This window comes from Jatropha curcas, chromosome 4, assembly GCF_041381405.1.
Source record: "Jatropha curcas cultivar XTBG-Jc1 chromosome 4, XTBG_Jcur_1.0, whole genome shotgun sequence".
In the NCBI taxonomy this organism is placed as follows: Eukaryota; Viridiplantae; Streptophyta; class Magnoliopsida; order Malpighiales; family Euphorbiaceae; genus Jatropha; species Jatropha curcas.
In genome coordinates this window covers 7,674,568-7,691,299 of record NC_143154.1, presented here as the reverse complement: position 1 = coordinate 7,691,299, position 16,732 = coordinate 7,674,568, and positions in this window count along the sequence as shown.

Here is a 16,732-nt window from a genome sequence, read left to right as displayed (position 1 = left end):
GCTTGAAATGAGGGGGGAATGTCTTATTTATAGGCACTGCCTGAGCTGGTTGGTATCGAGGTCCTCAGCGTTGTTACTAACCATGTAAGCACCGATACCGGCGATATCAGCATTAGTATCGATCAGGGCTAATTGGCAAGGCCTTGCTAGTACTGACAGGTAGGTGATCAGTACCGGCTTTGGGCAGCTCGGTACTGATCAAGGTAAATTACTACCCTACCCCTTTGGCTTGATTTCTCGATTTTTGGGCTTTCGGGAGTCCGTTCGAGGCCCAAACGGTGTCCGATCGACCTAATTCCCACGTGATTCGATCTGTAGCAAAATTTACTAAAAGTTTGGTGCTGAAATCATGGTCAATAGCTTTTCATGCTAGCGTCTAGTCTATTCTTTATAAATTTTTGCATTTTCATAAGCGTCAAGTCGTAATTCTTCCAACTCTTCTTTCTGCAGTAGTCTCTGTTTTAATGCCTTTTTCAAGTCAAAATTTAGTGTTCTAATAGCCAAAATGCCTTGTGTTCCAATTCCACTTGTAGGCGACATGATTCCCCGAACACAAGTGTGAATAGAGTCATTCCAATCGGCATTTTGAAAGTTGTGCGATAAGGCCATAGAGTGTCATCTAATTTTAAGACCAATTGTTTCTACGTAAGTTGATCGAAAGAACTTTTTTAGCTATGGGTTGGAAAACCAAAAAACTTCGTCATTACTTTCAGCCATACAAGGTTATAGTGGTTTCCAGAATTGATCTGATCAAGTACTTATATGGACCACCAGCATTGCTCGGGAAATTAGCAAGGTGGGTTAATCCTGTTATTTGAATTTGATATTGAATATGCTACAAAAAAGACCGTCAAAGGACAAGTAGTTGTAGATTTTCTAGCAACACATCCAGTTGAAGATAATGAACAGTGGAAAATCGATTTTCCTTATGAACACTTGAACTTAATAGAAAAGAAAGAATGAAAGCTCTACTTTGATGGTTAACCCATAGTAAGAGATAGGAGTAGGCGTCTTGCTAGAGTCTCCACAGGGTGAAGTTATCCTGATGTTGAAAAGGTTATGATTTGCAGGTACGAATAACATGGCGGAATATGAAGTTTGCCTATTCAGATTAGAAGCTCTGATTATTGTCAAGGCCGAAGAAGTTGAGGTCATTGGTGATTCAAAGTTAGTAATCGAGCATGCTAATAGAAATTGGGAAGTAAAGGAAGACAGGCTGAAGCCATATGTTGACTACCTACATGTTGTTATTTAGAACTTCACAAGAGTAACCTTTACACACACTAGCAGAGTGAATAATAGAGTTCCAAATGCTTTGGCAAATTTAACATTAGCTTGGGAAGAGATATCATCTATGCCCAAGAAGCCTTTTATAATGTCTTCGGCTAACATCCCGTGTTATAAAGGAGAACAGATTATGGATTTCAAGGAAGACGATCAGCCATGTTTTCATCATATTTTGCAGTGGATGACCAAGAGAGTTTATCTTAATGGATCCTATTATTGTATATTTGTAACAGTTAGTGTGTTGGGTAATAATGTGGGTGTTCATAAGGGTCGAATGTACATATAGGAGAACAGTTGTAATTTTTTTGTCCTTCCTCCCCTTCTTTGGATGATTTATTTTATGCTTTATGTATGGAACAATATGCTTGTTTGCCATGACCTGTTAAAAAATGCATAAAATGTTTTACATCTCAATTTGAGTTAATCATGTTATTAATTGTTGTGAATGAGTGGACAATGAAGGAGGTCGGTTTTAACTAGGCAGTTCGGGTGCCTAATTCCTTCTCGATACCATACCAAACTCCCTTACCCAGTCTCTGGTTTAAAACTGGATTATTCAATTCCAATGAATCGATCAATTCGTGGTATTTTTTGACTACAAATCAAAACTCTTATCAAAGTAAGAGCCGTTTTTTAATCCCTTTCTAAAAGGATCGCCTTTCCCGAGGATTAATGAATAGGTCGAATAAGAGAAAACCAATTTAACAAAATAAAATGAACCAAGCTGACTTCATTTTAGAAGGCTTGGTGGATAGGTTTTTCCTGAGGATTAACAAATGGGACCACATCACCTTCTACTCCGGCTCCAGATTGAAGAGGCGGATGGGGCACACTCAGGGAATACCACAAGCCAATGCTATTTTGAGGATATACTGATTTCACCTCGAGTTACCTTTGGCTATATTGGGTAGTTGGTCCAGGGGAGCACATGTGGTTGAGGCTGGAGTTTCTGGAAGTAGGATTGATGCTTATGAGGCTTGGTGTATAGTTGAGCATGGTGGCCTGAAAAAAGAGCGTAGAGCGATTTTGACTCAGGAGATTGACGTTAGACTCAAGGTGACTTAAAAGACAATCTGAGACTCTACTAGACAAGCTGACACAAAGGACTCTGATGACTTTAGGGACATACATTTGAGGCGATGTAGATGGATTGACTGGACATTCGGTGCATGCGGACCTTATTTTTATAGGGTAGGATTTTTTACTTTTGGTTTTTTGAAATAGGCCGTATTTTTTGTGAGGGTTTTAAAATAGATGGCTGACCCCTGATGTATAGGGGGTTCAATTGACACACTAGATATCCTGACACTCTTAATAGTGGATGTATATAGATGACAGAGATAGATGCCTATATGATAGGGCTTTTGTGATTTGCTTTTTATATAATTTATACTAATTGAGAGATATGTAAAAGGGGAATCATTTTGACACTTTTGATTTGAAAAGGAAATTAAGTTTTATCTTTCATGAGATTGCCGCTTTTACACTTTAATTTTTTCCTAAACCGCCCTTAAGGGTTTTCGATTTAGCAGGTCGCCCTAACTTTTGTCTAAGCCGCTATTTCAGGTTTTTGACTTAGCGGGCTTGTACTGATTTTGCTTAAGCCGCCTACACTTGTAGGTTTTCAACTTAGCTATATTTACTTTTGCTTGAACCGCCCTTTGCAGGTTTTCAATTCAACTTTTGATTTTGAATTTTTCTCCTTTGTTTTAGTTGGCACAGAAAATAAAAAATTTTCATGAAAAGAGGCAAAATATATTTTTATTATTATTATGACTGCACCCACAGGTGGCTACCTACGTATCCCGTACTTTTGGATCATATTTCTGAAAGTTAGGTCACCATAGTTCTGATTAACAATGACATACAAAGGGGACAATAATTCTGGTGCTAATGCCTAGATCCATTCACACGAAGTATCTCTTGAGTTGATCCAAATTGCATGGATTGGTGAATTCGTTGTCATATATATCTGACAGGATGACACCGCCTCTAGAGAGAATCTTCTTCAATATGTAGGGGCTTGCCTAGTTTGGCCTGAATTTATCCTGAGGATCCCGCACAGGAGCTTTGATTTCCATGAGCACAAGACACCCCTCTTCTAACTTTCGTTCCTAGATTCTCTTGTTAAAGTACTTCATTATTTTCTGTTGGTAGCTTTGGATATGATTGAGAGCCTTTAGCCTTTTGGCATTCGACTGATTATGGTAATTCTAAGAACATTTAGCTTCAGGCAATTGACTCTCTTGCATGACCCTGGCTAATCGAATCCGAACTTCAATAGGGAGGACTGCTTCCATCCCATACACTAGTTAGTATGGCGTTGCCCCGATTGGCATTCTCATGGAGGTTTTATATCCTAATAAAGCAAATGGCAAATAATCATGCCAATTTTTGTGATTACTGATCATCTTCTAGAGGATGTTCTTAATGGACTTATTAGCCGCTTCAACTGCTCTATTAGTCTGAGGCTGTATGGTGAAGATCGGTGGTGCTAAATCTTGTACTTAGTCATGAGAATGGAGAGTTCCTTCTAAAAATGAGACCCATTATCTGATATGATCCCGAAAGGAAGTCAATATATGCATATGATGTTTGTTTGGATGAACTTGAGCTACTTTTTTGGACTTCAGAACATGATAGGAGGCAGCTTCTACCCACTTAGTGAAGATGGCTACCAAGATGTACTCATGCTGGTTGGATGATTTTGGAGTGATTCTGCCAATCACATCCATTCTGTATGTTACAAAAGGACCATGGTGTAAAGATAGTATGAAGAGCTATAGAGGGGCATTTTCTAAAGCTTAGGATAAATTTGGCATTTTATGACAATTATGGACAAACTCGCGCAGTCTGATTGCATGGTAAAACAATAATAACCCTGATTGATGATCTTATAGGCTAAAGTCATTCCGTCCATATGGGGGCCTTCTTCTCTACCATGTACCCACTCCATTATCTGTTCAGCTTCTTCTTCCATTATGCACCTGAGATGTGCCCGATTCCATCTTCTCTTATATAGAATATCGTCCTTGTATAGGTAGCCTTTTGACAGCTCCCGAAGAGTCCTCTTATCAAACTTAGAGGCACCTTCGACGTATTCTTTATGGGTCCCGAATATGTATGGCACAATCCAAGAGGGGGGTGAATTGGCTTTTCTAAAAATAGAAAAAAATAGCTTTAAAAACAAACCCAAAATTCTATAGCAATAGAAAAGTAATGCACTTGTGAAAATAAGTTATTGATTAGAACTTCTTCACAATGCCATTATGCAGAGAATAGAAAGACTTTGCAAAGTACAGTTATTAATTAGAACTGCTTCACAATTTCTTATGTATTATCAAAACTACTTTATGATGGAAAGCTATTATGTTTAGAACTTCCTTATAAAGTTTAGATAAATATAAAAGACTATGTGAGAGACAGTTATTGAAATCTGAACTGCTTCACAAAGCTTCAATCAAGATTAGAAAACTGATTAGCAACCCAAATAGTGAAATATACTGAAAATAGAAGAACAGTTTAGAACTTGGTATATTCACTTAGCAGAATTCCAGAGCTCTAATGTTCAGAAAAGATAAAGCTTATTTCAGTTTTAGAACATCAAAACCATTAACAACTTTAGCATTTCCAAAATATGAACAGTAGTGAGAGGAAAATAGTATCAAGCAGAACTTTAGAAAATAAAAAGATCAACACAGTGATTTATAATGGTTCAGTACTAATTTGCCTACATCCACTCCCCAAGACTCATCTTGAGATCCTCAACTATGTTATCTCTTTTCAAGGGTGGAGACAAACCAACAGTACAAGGTAATAGATCGACTCCTAGATCTACCCTTTGTCCCACTAGATTTTCCAAAGGTTCTAATTAACCTCAACCCTTCCTGTTTTTGGCAGAGTATAGAAACTCAGTTCAAGACATTAGAATCTCTCTCACGGAGAAGGTCGCTTGATAACCTATTTCATAATAGCTTCTAACCTAAGCTATTACACAAAAGTTTGTCAAATAAAAACCTGTCTACTAAAATTACAAAATCTAAATAGACAGACAGAAATGCAAATATAAGCACAGGAAAAACAGTTTTTAAGATTAGAAAATTGTTTTAGAAATCAGAACTGTTTTTCAAAAGAAGTTGTTATAAAATTTCTTTTCTCTTTTAAAGGTAAAACGTAAAGTATTAAGATGAAAAGAAATAAGGGGGTAGAGAGTATGTTTTGAGAGATAAAAGATATGATCAATGGATGAATACTCTTAAAATGAAAACTCTTTTCTCCACGTCTTTTAGAGATGAAATGCCTTTTTATAGAGAGGGATGAGAATCCCGTTTTTAGAAAGTGAAATCCCTTTTCAAATCAGAATATTGACTTTCCATATTTAGAAGATATGGAAATCTTTGTTACCAAATCTTTTGAGTCAACATTCTATCTTTTTGGTAAGCGAATAAGAGAAAATCTAACTTTCCTTTAAAAATAAAGATTTTCGAAAATAAGTATTTGAAAATCTTTTTCGAAAGATTTATTTACCAAAATCGGTTTAAGGTAGAACCTTTCTTCGTTTTGCTAAGAAAATAAAATCAAGATTTTGGATCTCTTTAAAAGTTTGTTTCCGAAAATGAAGTACATAAGAATTTTATTCGATTTATTCTTATTACCAAAATCGTTTAAGACAAAGTCTCTTTAATTTAGGTAATTGAATATTTCGAACCTTAAAAGAAAATTTTTGAAAAACTAAAACAAGCTTTTTCTAAGATTTATTATTACCGAAAATGTTTTAGACAAGATCTCCTCCATTTTAGGTAAGATAATCAAGGAACGAAAGAAAAAGTTTTAATTTTAAAGAGATATTTTCGAAAAATCCTTTTGATAAGGTGAGAGAAAATTGATTTTGTGCTTATAATTGGATGTTCTCTTTATGCTACAAAGAGTCTTAAAAAATCTAACCACTAGGATCTTCAAACGTCTTCATGATCCTTGAAATTGTAGGACTTGCCTTGTTCATTTATCTTTCCATATATATAATCTGCATAAAATTTTATTAGCACAAATAACATAATTTAAATTTATTTGTTTTGTTTTAATCATCAAAATCTCGAGATAAATATTTGACCCTTGAGCCAACATTCTTCCTACTCTAACCAAGTCTCAATGTCCTAAAACCATGGCTTGCCATCGGCAAGTTGGAGGTTACAGCAGTAGGCTGGCTATTGGTGAATCTGAATATTCAGGGGCTTGATGACTATATATCGGCTTCAGATTCTATTAGGTGCTTGACTTGAAGGCTTAATGCTGCTTCTAACCCGGCAATGCAGGCTTCATATTCTACTTCATTGTTTGTGACCTGAAATGTCAACTTGATACTGAAAGGCAACTATTCCCCGTCAGGAGTCATTATGACTATTCCAGTGACATAGCCCTGATAGTTGGCTGCTCCTTTGAATACATCTTCCATGTATCAAATTCAGTCTAGAGAATATCTTCATCTGGAAATCGGATATCCACCACTTCTGCATTTCCTGGAAATGCAGCTAGGTGATATGCTATCATGCTGCCCTTAATTGCCTTCTTTGCAACAAACATCACATCAAAGGTCGCAAAGATGGTGTACGAGCACAAGTAGTGCTAGAGCTTGGTGCATACCCATGCTAGGGCTAGGCATAGCTGCTCAATCTTGCTGTACTTCAATTTGGTGGCCAACTTGCACTTACTTAGATAGTAAAAAACATTTTCCATATAAGAATCTGGTGCTTCTTATGCTAACATTGCCCTTATGGCTTCGTCAGTCACTAAGAGATATAAGAGAAGTGGTTTATCGGGCCTTGGAGGCCAAAGGATCGGAGGATTGAGAAGGTATCTAATCAAAGGCTTTCTGGCATTCATCATCCCAAGTCTTGGGGACATTTTTTCTCAATTTCTTGAAGATCAACCCATAAGTGTCTACTAGCTGAGAGACAAACTGGGTGATGTACTGTAAATGGCCTAAGAACCCACAGATCTCCTTTTCAGTCTTAGGAGGTTGCATCTCTAGGATGGCTTTTGACTTAGCTGCATCAATCGCAATTCCTCTTTCGGAGACCATGTAGCCCAAGAAGATACTAGATGGCGCCCCTAAAAGACATTTATCTGGGTTGAACTTCAGATTATATTGACGAAGACTAGAGAAGAAATGTTCAAGGGCAGTTAAATAACTTAGGCCATCCCTGGTGTGGACAACCATATTGTCGAAATATACCTCTATGTTTTTGTGCATGATGAAATCATAAAAGATTGTGATGGCCATCCTCTGATAGGTGGCTCCAGCATTCTTCAACCCAAATGGCATCATTCTGTAGCAAAATGTACCTCATTCAGTGATGAACGAAGTTTCGGCTTACCGAGTGGATAAACTAGTATCTGATTATACCCAGCATACAAATCTGTCACTAAAATAACACTTGAGTTGGACATTCTGTCGATAAGAAGGTCATTGTGGGGTAACAGGAAATCATCTTTAGGATGGGCCTTGTTCATATCCCGATAGTCGATGCAAATTCTGATCTTGCCATCGTTCTGAGAAACCGGCACTATGTTGGCCAACCATGTCGGATAGTCTATTGCCTCAATGAAGTTATTTTCTAGCAGCTTAGATGTCTCTTATTTAATTCTGAGAGAAATCTTTGGTCTTTGTCTTCAGAGTTTCTGCCTTATTAGCTTAACATGACCATTGGTGGGGATCTTGTGGACCACAATGTTAGGATCTATGTCGATCATATCACTGGAAGTCCATGCAAAGCAATCTGAATATTGCTTGATGAGTTCTGATAACTCTTGTTTACAATCACATTCATGCACAATAAATGTATTAATTCATTTTCTATGCCAACATTCATTTGTTCTTTTATTATTTTTATTTCATTTTCATTTTCATTTCTATTTTGCTAGCAATCTCATTCAGGCTAGAAAGAGGGTGACAAGAAAACTGAAAATTTTTATTACTGATAAAAGTGCCATAGTCGGCATCTACATCGAGTTTAACGAAAAGATCTCCTAACTCTGAAACAGAAGACAAGGAAGAGTCAAAAGACTCTGAACTAGATTCTGACTCAATTTCAAATTGTGACTCAAACTTGGGTTTAGGTTCGGCAAGAAGGGTGAGCTGCTCTACACTCTCTTCCAAGTACCAACTCTGGAGGGGTGCTTGGATAGGTTGATTGAGGCTTGTGGGGTCTGCTTCCACTTGATTGGTTATCATGCACAGGTCAAAGAGAGATGCTTCCATGTTATCCTCACAGTATGTTTGGAGCTTGAAAAGAGGCTCACAGTCTTTTACCGAGAGCCTGACATCAAAAAAGATTTCGAAAACAAGAATTAACTTTTTAGTCAGTGGGCAATACCAAGGTTCTTAAAAGAAGTAGTAGGGTTCATATTCTCCCTCTTTGACAAAGTAACCATTCAGGGTTTTGAAATATGGGCGCATTTGAATGTCCCTAGAATCACCTCTTTTCTATGCCATCATCTTGACATCTTCTAACCCCTCTCGGTCTTGGTCGGTCAGCTTGAATCCAAGATCAAATGGAGGTTTGGCAACTGCATGTTCAGTGAAGGAGGTGTGAATACTCAAATTTTGAGGCTAAAACAAAAAGGCTAGTTTTCCCGGCCGCGGCGGTGGTGGTCGCCCTTAAAGGCGGCGGCAGCCGCTATTGCCGCCGGCGACAGCGGCTGCAGTCGCCTGTGAATACCTAATTTTTGAGGCTCAAAAAGCCAGTTTTCCCGGACTGCGAACAGTCCAGCCGGACCAAAGACCATTCTGGAAGTTCACCGGAAGTATGCCAATATGGTACTTGAAACGTCCAGAAAATTATAAGGATCACGGAACTGGTCCCGGAATATTTTTTGGAGGTCCGGAACTCCCGGAAAAGCCTCCGGAGCGAAAAAATCAGCAAAACCGTCGAGACCCGGCGGCCCGGCCGTCGGAGCGGGCCGCCAAACCAGGTGGCTCAGGTCCGATTTTGCCTATAAATTGGCCCCGAAGCCCTCAGTTTTACACACTCAGTCTGTGTTGACGGACGCTCCTTCTCCCCTACGCTCCTTGCGTTTTCTTTTACTGCTTTTCTGCATTTTTAATTTAGCTTTTATTGCTTTCTTGCTTTAATATTTGGCCACTTAAATTAAATTAATTCTAAATTAATATTCCCCAAACGAGGAGCTTAATCCGGAGTTTTTCAAGCTGAAGCTAAGAAGCGGTCACCGGTTAACTCAGGTAAATAAACAAAACTCTGCTCATTTAATTTTAGCACTTCATGCATATTTCTCTTCTACTCCTAATAATTCTACAACTGCATAAACACATTCATGTTATCAATTAGGCAAATAAACTGCCTCAATCAAATATGATTAAGCTTAAATACCCGGTTAATTAATAATCGTGGTATTAATGCTAAATCCGACAATATTGGCTAAAAGCCTAGTTAATTAATAACTACAGTTTAATTGCCTTTATTTCGAATAGTCCGGCTTAAGTCCAATTAATCAATAATTGTGGCTAAAAAGCCTTAATAAATCACGTTTTGGCAACAAATTGCCTACAATTAAATCAACCATATTTTGGCAACAAATTGCCCACGGTTCAATCAATTTTTGGCAAACAAATTGCCTATAAATTAGATTAACCACTTTTTAGCGACAAATCGCTTAAATCAGAAGCTTTGGCAAAATGCCTTAGAATTAATCAATCTTTTGGCTAAAAGCCTTCAAACAATCATTTTGGCGACAATCGCCTAAATCACATCAACTTTGGGCAAAAATTGCCTAAATCAATTCATTTTGGCTAAAAGCCTTAAATCAGTCATTTTGGCGACAAACGCCCGAATAATCACTTTTGGCAAACAAATTGCCTAAATCTTTTGGCTAAACGCCTTCCAATACCAACTTTTGGCACAAATACCTTAATCACTTTGGCGACAAATCGCCTAACCAATTTTTGGCAATAAATTGCCTAAATCACATCAATTTTTGGCAACAATTGCCCAACCAAACACTTCTTTTTGGCAACAATAAGCCCAATCAACACTTTTGGCAACAAATGCCTAAATCAAATCAATCAACTCTTTGGCAAAATGCCTAAACAAAATGCATAAAGCATACACACACTCATGCATTAAGCGTACCTATTCAAAGCCCTTTAAAAAAGGCCTATCGAACTACGTTGACTTTGATCTTCCATTCAAACGGAAGTACGTAGGCACATTCGGGATTTAACCCCGAGCGGCAAGTCGAAATCACATAAACATTTTCATTGGTTCAATTATTTCATTCACTCTATAAAAGCATTCATTCATAGGTTAGTTCATCAGCATGACATAGTCTCGGGATCCACCTCGGGTTCGTAGACCATGCTTTAACATTGGGTTAATTAATCTAGCATTTAGGTTAATTAAATTTGGAGTCACTTAGGGTTTTTCCTAGTTTACCCTAAAATAATTAAACAAGTTGGCAACTCATACATTCACGTGCATTTCTGCCCTTAGTCACATGCATTCATATGCCATGATGTTTGGGGAGGGGTTCACAGTTTGGCGACTCTGCTGGGGATTATGTAATCATTTTACATAAAGTGGACTACAATTGTTGTGTAAACTAACCTGCCTTTCTTTAGGGTATTATTTTACTATGCTTTGTTTTGCAAGGTACCCCAACAAAGATTAAGTATTCTTTCTTTAAGAATGCTTAATAAAAAGAATTTGGACCTAATTGAAATTTACTTTGAATCATTTAAATTTGTTTATTTATTTGCACGATTGAGAATCCTTTTCTCCATTGCATAAAAAATGAATTTCAAATGAATTTCTTCTCTTCTGTTCAAACTTCTGAGTCTGGATAGCAAGTAGCGCTGATCGGCAGGTCTCCTTGATTATGTCGACGGACAGCCAAAGCGTCCTCCTTGTTACCGCAAACCATCCCTAATCCTTTTGGGGATGGCCCATGAGTATGCGTATCGTTGGACCCACGCGAAACTCTTTGTTTCACATGTGGTTAGGTATATCCATGCTCAAGGTTCAAGGGTCCCTTAATAAGCCAATTCTCTATTTATGTCATAGCCTATAGAACCTATCCTTTAGGACTGTATGCACCCAATGATGCTGAATCATTCCATTAAAATGAATTGTGTTGTGATGTTGTGCGCATTCACGCATTCATCCCATACTTCACAAAAAAAAACATTCCATTTCAAAGCTGGAAAATTACATTTTGGTCCCTGAGACCTAGAAAATTACATTTTGGTCCTTGAGACCTGGAAAATTCTCAATTTGGCCCCAGAGGCCCAAGAATTCCCATTTTTGCCCCTAAGGCCCAAAAATTTCCAATTTGGCCACAGAGGCCCAAAAATTTCCAATTTGGCCACAGAGGCCCAAAAATTCTCAATTCGGCCCTAGAGGCCCAAGAATACCCATTTTGGCCCCAGAGGCCCAAAAATTTCCAATTTGGCCACTAAGGCCCAAAAAATTTCCAATTTGGCCGCAGAGGCCCAAAAATTTTCAATTTGGCCACAGAGGCCCAAAAATTTCCAATTTGGCCACAAAGGCCCAAGAATTCCTAATTTGGCTCCAAAGGCCCCAAAAATTCACATCTGGGCCCCAAAGGCCCCAAAAATTCACATCTTGGCCCCAAAGGCCCAAAAGTTCACATCTTGGCCCCAAAGGCCCAAAAATTTCCAATTTAGCCCCAAAGGCCCAAAAGTTCCCAATTTGGCCACGAAGGCCCGAGAATTCCCAATTTGGCCTCAAAGGCCCAAAAATTCACATGTTGGCCTCAAAGGCCCAAAAATTCACATTTTGGCCCCTAAGGCCCAAAAAAAATTCTTTGAGAATTTAGGGCCTTTCGAAAGTCGAGGTGTCCAGCCCTAAGCACTCTACCTTACATATCACATCCCATTGGGTCCTATCCTAGGTGTCCTACCCTACCAACGCTACCCTACATTGTTTGGTCATACCACCCCACATCACAAGGGTCAAGTCCAAATACCTTACCCTTACACTACCCTACCTCACACTATCTCACATACCCTATGAAAACACCTTATATAGGATAGTCTAATCGTTTTGACTATGTCCTTTTACAGGTACCCCTCCAAAGACCACCTGTACCCGAAACACCAACTGAGCTCTCACCCACAAGTCCAACAACCCCGATTGCACCAATGGCATCACTATCTGACATCCAAAATCTCATAGAACAACTGGAGGCCAGAATGGAGGCTAGAATGATTGAGGCATTAGCTGCCCAGAGGACTGCACTAATAGCTGAACTAGGTAGTGGTAATGGAAATGGGGCTTCAGTTGGGGGAAGTGGACCTGCTACCTCCAATCAAAGACCTGGTGCTGAACCGATAAACCCTACCCTTAACCTAGATGACATGCCCTCTGGAACTGCTTCTGAGCTAGAAGCTCAGAAAATGAGAGAGAAGCTGGAATTGTTGGAAAGTCTATTACTGCCCTCAAGACACACAAGGAAGTGGTGGACATGGACTCCTTGTCCTTGTTCCCCGAAGCAAGATTACCTACAAAATTCAAGATGCCTAACATGGACAAGTTTGACGGAACCACTTGTCCCAAAACGCACCTGAAAATGTATGTGGGTGCCCTTAACCCGTTTGGCCTGAACAGCGAGCTCCTTGCTCAGTTGTTTCAGCAATCTTTGACTGGTGCTGCATTAAGATGGTTTGTGAGCTTGGATCGTTCCAAAATGAAGAATTGGGAGGACATATGCAATGCTTTCAACACGCAGTACCATTATAATATCGAAGTGGATGTTACCCGGAGGGAGCTGGAAACCACTAAACAAAAGAACAATGAGCCCTTCTCCTCGTTCCTTTCGAGGTGGAGAGCCAAAGCTGCTCAAATGATCAACCGACCCTCCGAACAGGAACAAGTTGACATAATAATCAAGAATCTACTGCCTATATACTAGTCACAGCTTCAAACACAGTACTTGCCTACGTTCCAATCACTCATTGCAACTGCAACTAAGGTGGAAGACTTAATCCAGTTGGGTCAACTCAAAGAAGACCCATACAAGAAGCAGAATCATGTTGGGTCCAGTGAGACAAATGAAATAGCCAGTATAATCCCCACGAATCCTTTACGTGTTGGGAATTTGGGAAACAATCAGCCAAGGAGGCAATATACTGATCTCGGCATGCCAATCCTTTTGGTGTTCCGAGAAGCAGTGAAAGCAAATTTACTGAAGCCCTTAGAAGCAAGGCCATTCCCAAACCCTCTGCCCCGGAATTTCAAAGCCAATGAATACTGTGAGTACCATCAAGGACATGGGCATAAGACCGAATCATGCTGGACTTTGAAAAACCGTCTACAAGACCTGGTTGACAATGGGTCTATCATCCCCAAGAGCAAGCTGAACATCAACCAATCCCTTGCCTAACCATGGGATTAATGCAAAAAAAAATTGCTGAACAAGAATCGTTCGATCCTTTCGAACTTTTCTTAGGAATGAATGAAGTTTGTGTCTGAGAAGGTTGAGATCAAACCTCCAAAAGAACAAAGGAATTGTTCAAGACCAATAACAACCTGTCTGATCGATTTAAGCATCGAGAAGAAGAAGGTCACTATAGTCAATCCCATCCTTGTCCATCACAGTTCACCCAGAGTCTATCTTTTAGGGTCTCGTTTTTCTTTTCATTTTCATTTCCATTCATAAATCTAAGTGTCTTTTGTACACAAATTTTGTGTTATCAATAAAAAGGGATCAGTTTACGTTCCAATCATGTTTATACTCTTTTCCTATCCTTTCCTGTGAAAGCACAAAAAAAAAAAATCGAAAAAAAATAATAAAAAAAAATGATGATAAAAAAAAAAGATAATAAAAATTGGCAAAGAAAAATGCATTCATTTGCTCTGCATCAATCAAAACTGGGGGCATCCTAAGAAGCACCATTAAAGGGGAAGTTTTGAAGGGTAATCATGGAAAGGATCCAGCAAAGGGTACGCAAGACTTCAAACAGTACTGAGGCAAAGCCAATTGAAGGGGTTAGGGCCAGAATGGTTTCTCCGAAAACCCAGGAATGGAAGATGCTTCGACAGAGAGGTGTCTGAATTTTGAGCTTAAAAGCGACAGAATAAAGAAGTTATGTTTGGAATTGGGTTGGGTTTGCACGAAGTCGCAATGCTATCCATGCACTACTCAAGTCATCTCAGAATCAAGTTGCCTCAAAATTCTTTATGGAGAGGCTGCTTCTAAGCAAGCAAAAGGAAAAACGGGACAAAAGGAACCCCTGGTCAAAAGGAAGCAAACAAGCAAAAGAAAAAAAATGGGTCAAAAGGAGCTTCTGCACAAAAGAAAGAAATCAAGGACAAAGCTACAGGAAATCAAGTTGTCAAAAATGGGTCAACTGCAAGCTCTCTGTTAAATTCAAGCCCATCAAAGGTAGATGACAAATCATTTCAGCCATAAGGACAAAGACCAAGCGGCTGCTCATATTTTTTTTTTTTTAAAAAAAAGCAAGTTAAAAGAAGCAGTCATGTCCACAAATTGGATGACAACAAACACCTTGAAAATCAAGCGCCAAGCATGGCACAAGTACAAGTGTCCTTATAAACAAGGACCATTTCTCAAAACAAGGAAAAGGAAGAGTCTCCTCAAAATTCCTTATGGAGAGGAGAACCATTGAGGAAATAAGTTTCAAATTCAGAGGAAGATAAAGTTCAAGAAAAGGAATCAAATTAACCTCAAGAATTCAAACATGGTGAAGCCACAAACTCAAAGCATAAAAGCTTCTTCAACACTCAAGTTACCACCACAATGTGGGTATTCAAAACTCTTTGTGATGAATACAAGTCATATTTCAGTCAACCAGTGGTAAAACCACTACAACAACAAAGTCAGATTTGCCTAGGGTCATCACTATCATACGAGCTCGAGTCAATAAGTTGATTCAACATCAAGTCGGGAAGGAATCCCGCAAAGACATCAAGCCGGGAAGGAATCCCGCAAAGACATCAATCCGGGAAGAAATCCCGCGAAGAAATCAAGTCAGAAATGAATTATGCATCAACATCAAGTCGGGAAGGAATCCCGCAAAGACATCAAGTCGGGAATGAATCCCGTAAAGACATCAAGCCGGGAAGGAATCCCGCGAAGAAATCAAGTCAGAAATGAATTCTGCATCGACATCCAGTCGGGAAGGAAATCCCGCAAAGACATCAAGCTGGGAAGAAATCCCGCGAAGAAATCAAGTCAGAAATGAATTCTGTATTAATATCAAGTCGGGAAGGAATCCCGAAGAAATCAGATCGAAAATGAATTCCACAATCAGCATTAAGGCGAAATTGAATTTTGCCCCAACAGCAAGCCGGAAATAAATTTCGCACCAAGACGGAAAGGAATTCCGCACTAACATCAAGAAGGAGATGAATTCCGCACCAACCGAGCACAAAGTTCGCATCTCAGAAGGAACTACGAAAGACCTGATTCTCCCCATCCGCTGAAGAGTTCTTAGAGATACGTAGGCAGCCGCAAAGGCACGGTCACAAACATAAGTTTGCATCATAAATAGCATTTTCTCTTTGCCAATATAAAAAATAAAATAAAAATAAAAAAAAGAGAAGAAAAGAAAAATGAAAGCTGGAGTTGAAAACCCGAAAGGACGGCTTCAGGCAAGAATTGAGCCCGCTAGGCTGAAAACCCGAAAGGGCGGTCTAGGCAAAAGTTAGGGCAAAGAGCCTGCTAGAGTCGAAAACCCGAAAGGGCGGCTACTAGGCAAAAGTTAAGGCAAAAAAAAAAAAAAAAAAAGTGCTTTCACGAATTCTTTTAGAGAGTCCATTTTTGTAGGATAAACAACAAAGTATGTCCTTAAAAAAAAAAAAAATCCCTTTCAAAGGTCTTCTTGGGAGTATATAAATCATTTTTTCCAAGAATCACCGAGTTCCTTCGAGTCAAAATTCACTACAAGAAAAATTTGAGTCTCTAAATCGAGTCTCCAATGAGTCTCTAAAATCAAGTCTCCATCACCACTGGTCATTCCACAACGAGTCACAAAAATCGAGTCATTCTCAAAAAGTTTGTTTTGAAAGCGTCACTCTTTGAGTCATTCCTCGAAAAAAAAAGAGAGAGAGGAAAATGTCAATTCAATCCCCGGGGTTTCCAAAACAACCCTTAAAAATGTCAAGCATAATCGTTGAGAGGTAATTCTTTAATACCTCGTCTCCACTCGGACCATCGTTTCTTCGATCCTTTCAGACGAGCGATGTCATCCACATTGTCCGTTTCCTCGAGTCATATAAGTGGCTTTGTTCTCTTTGATTCCTCAATCGAGTGGACAAGTACAACACCAATGTTTTGAAGTATTCCATGGTCAACACCATTCTGGGGGCAAGAAGTGATAAGAACCTTCACCATTCTCCCATCACAGAAGTAATCACGGAATTTTTAGTCTTTCATTAAGAAGAAATTC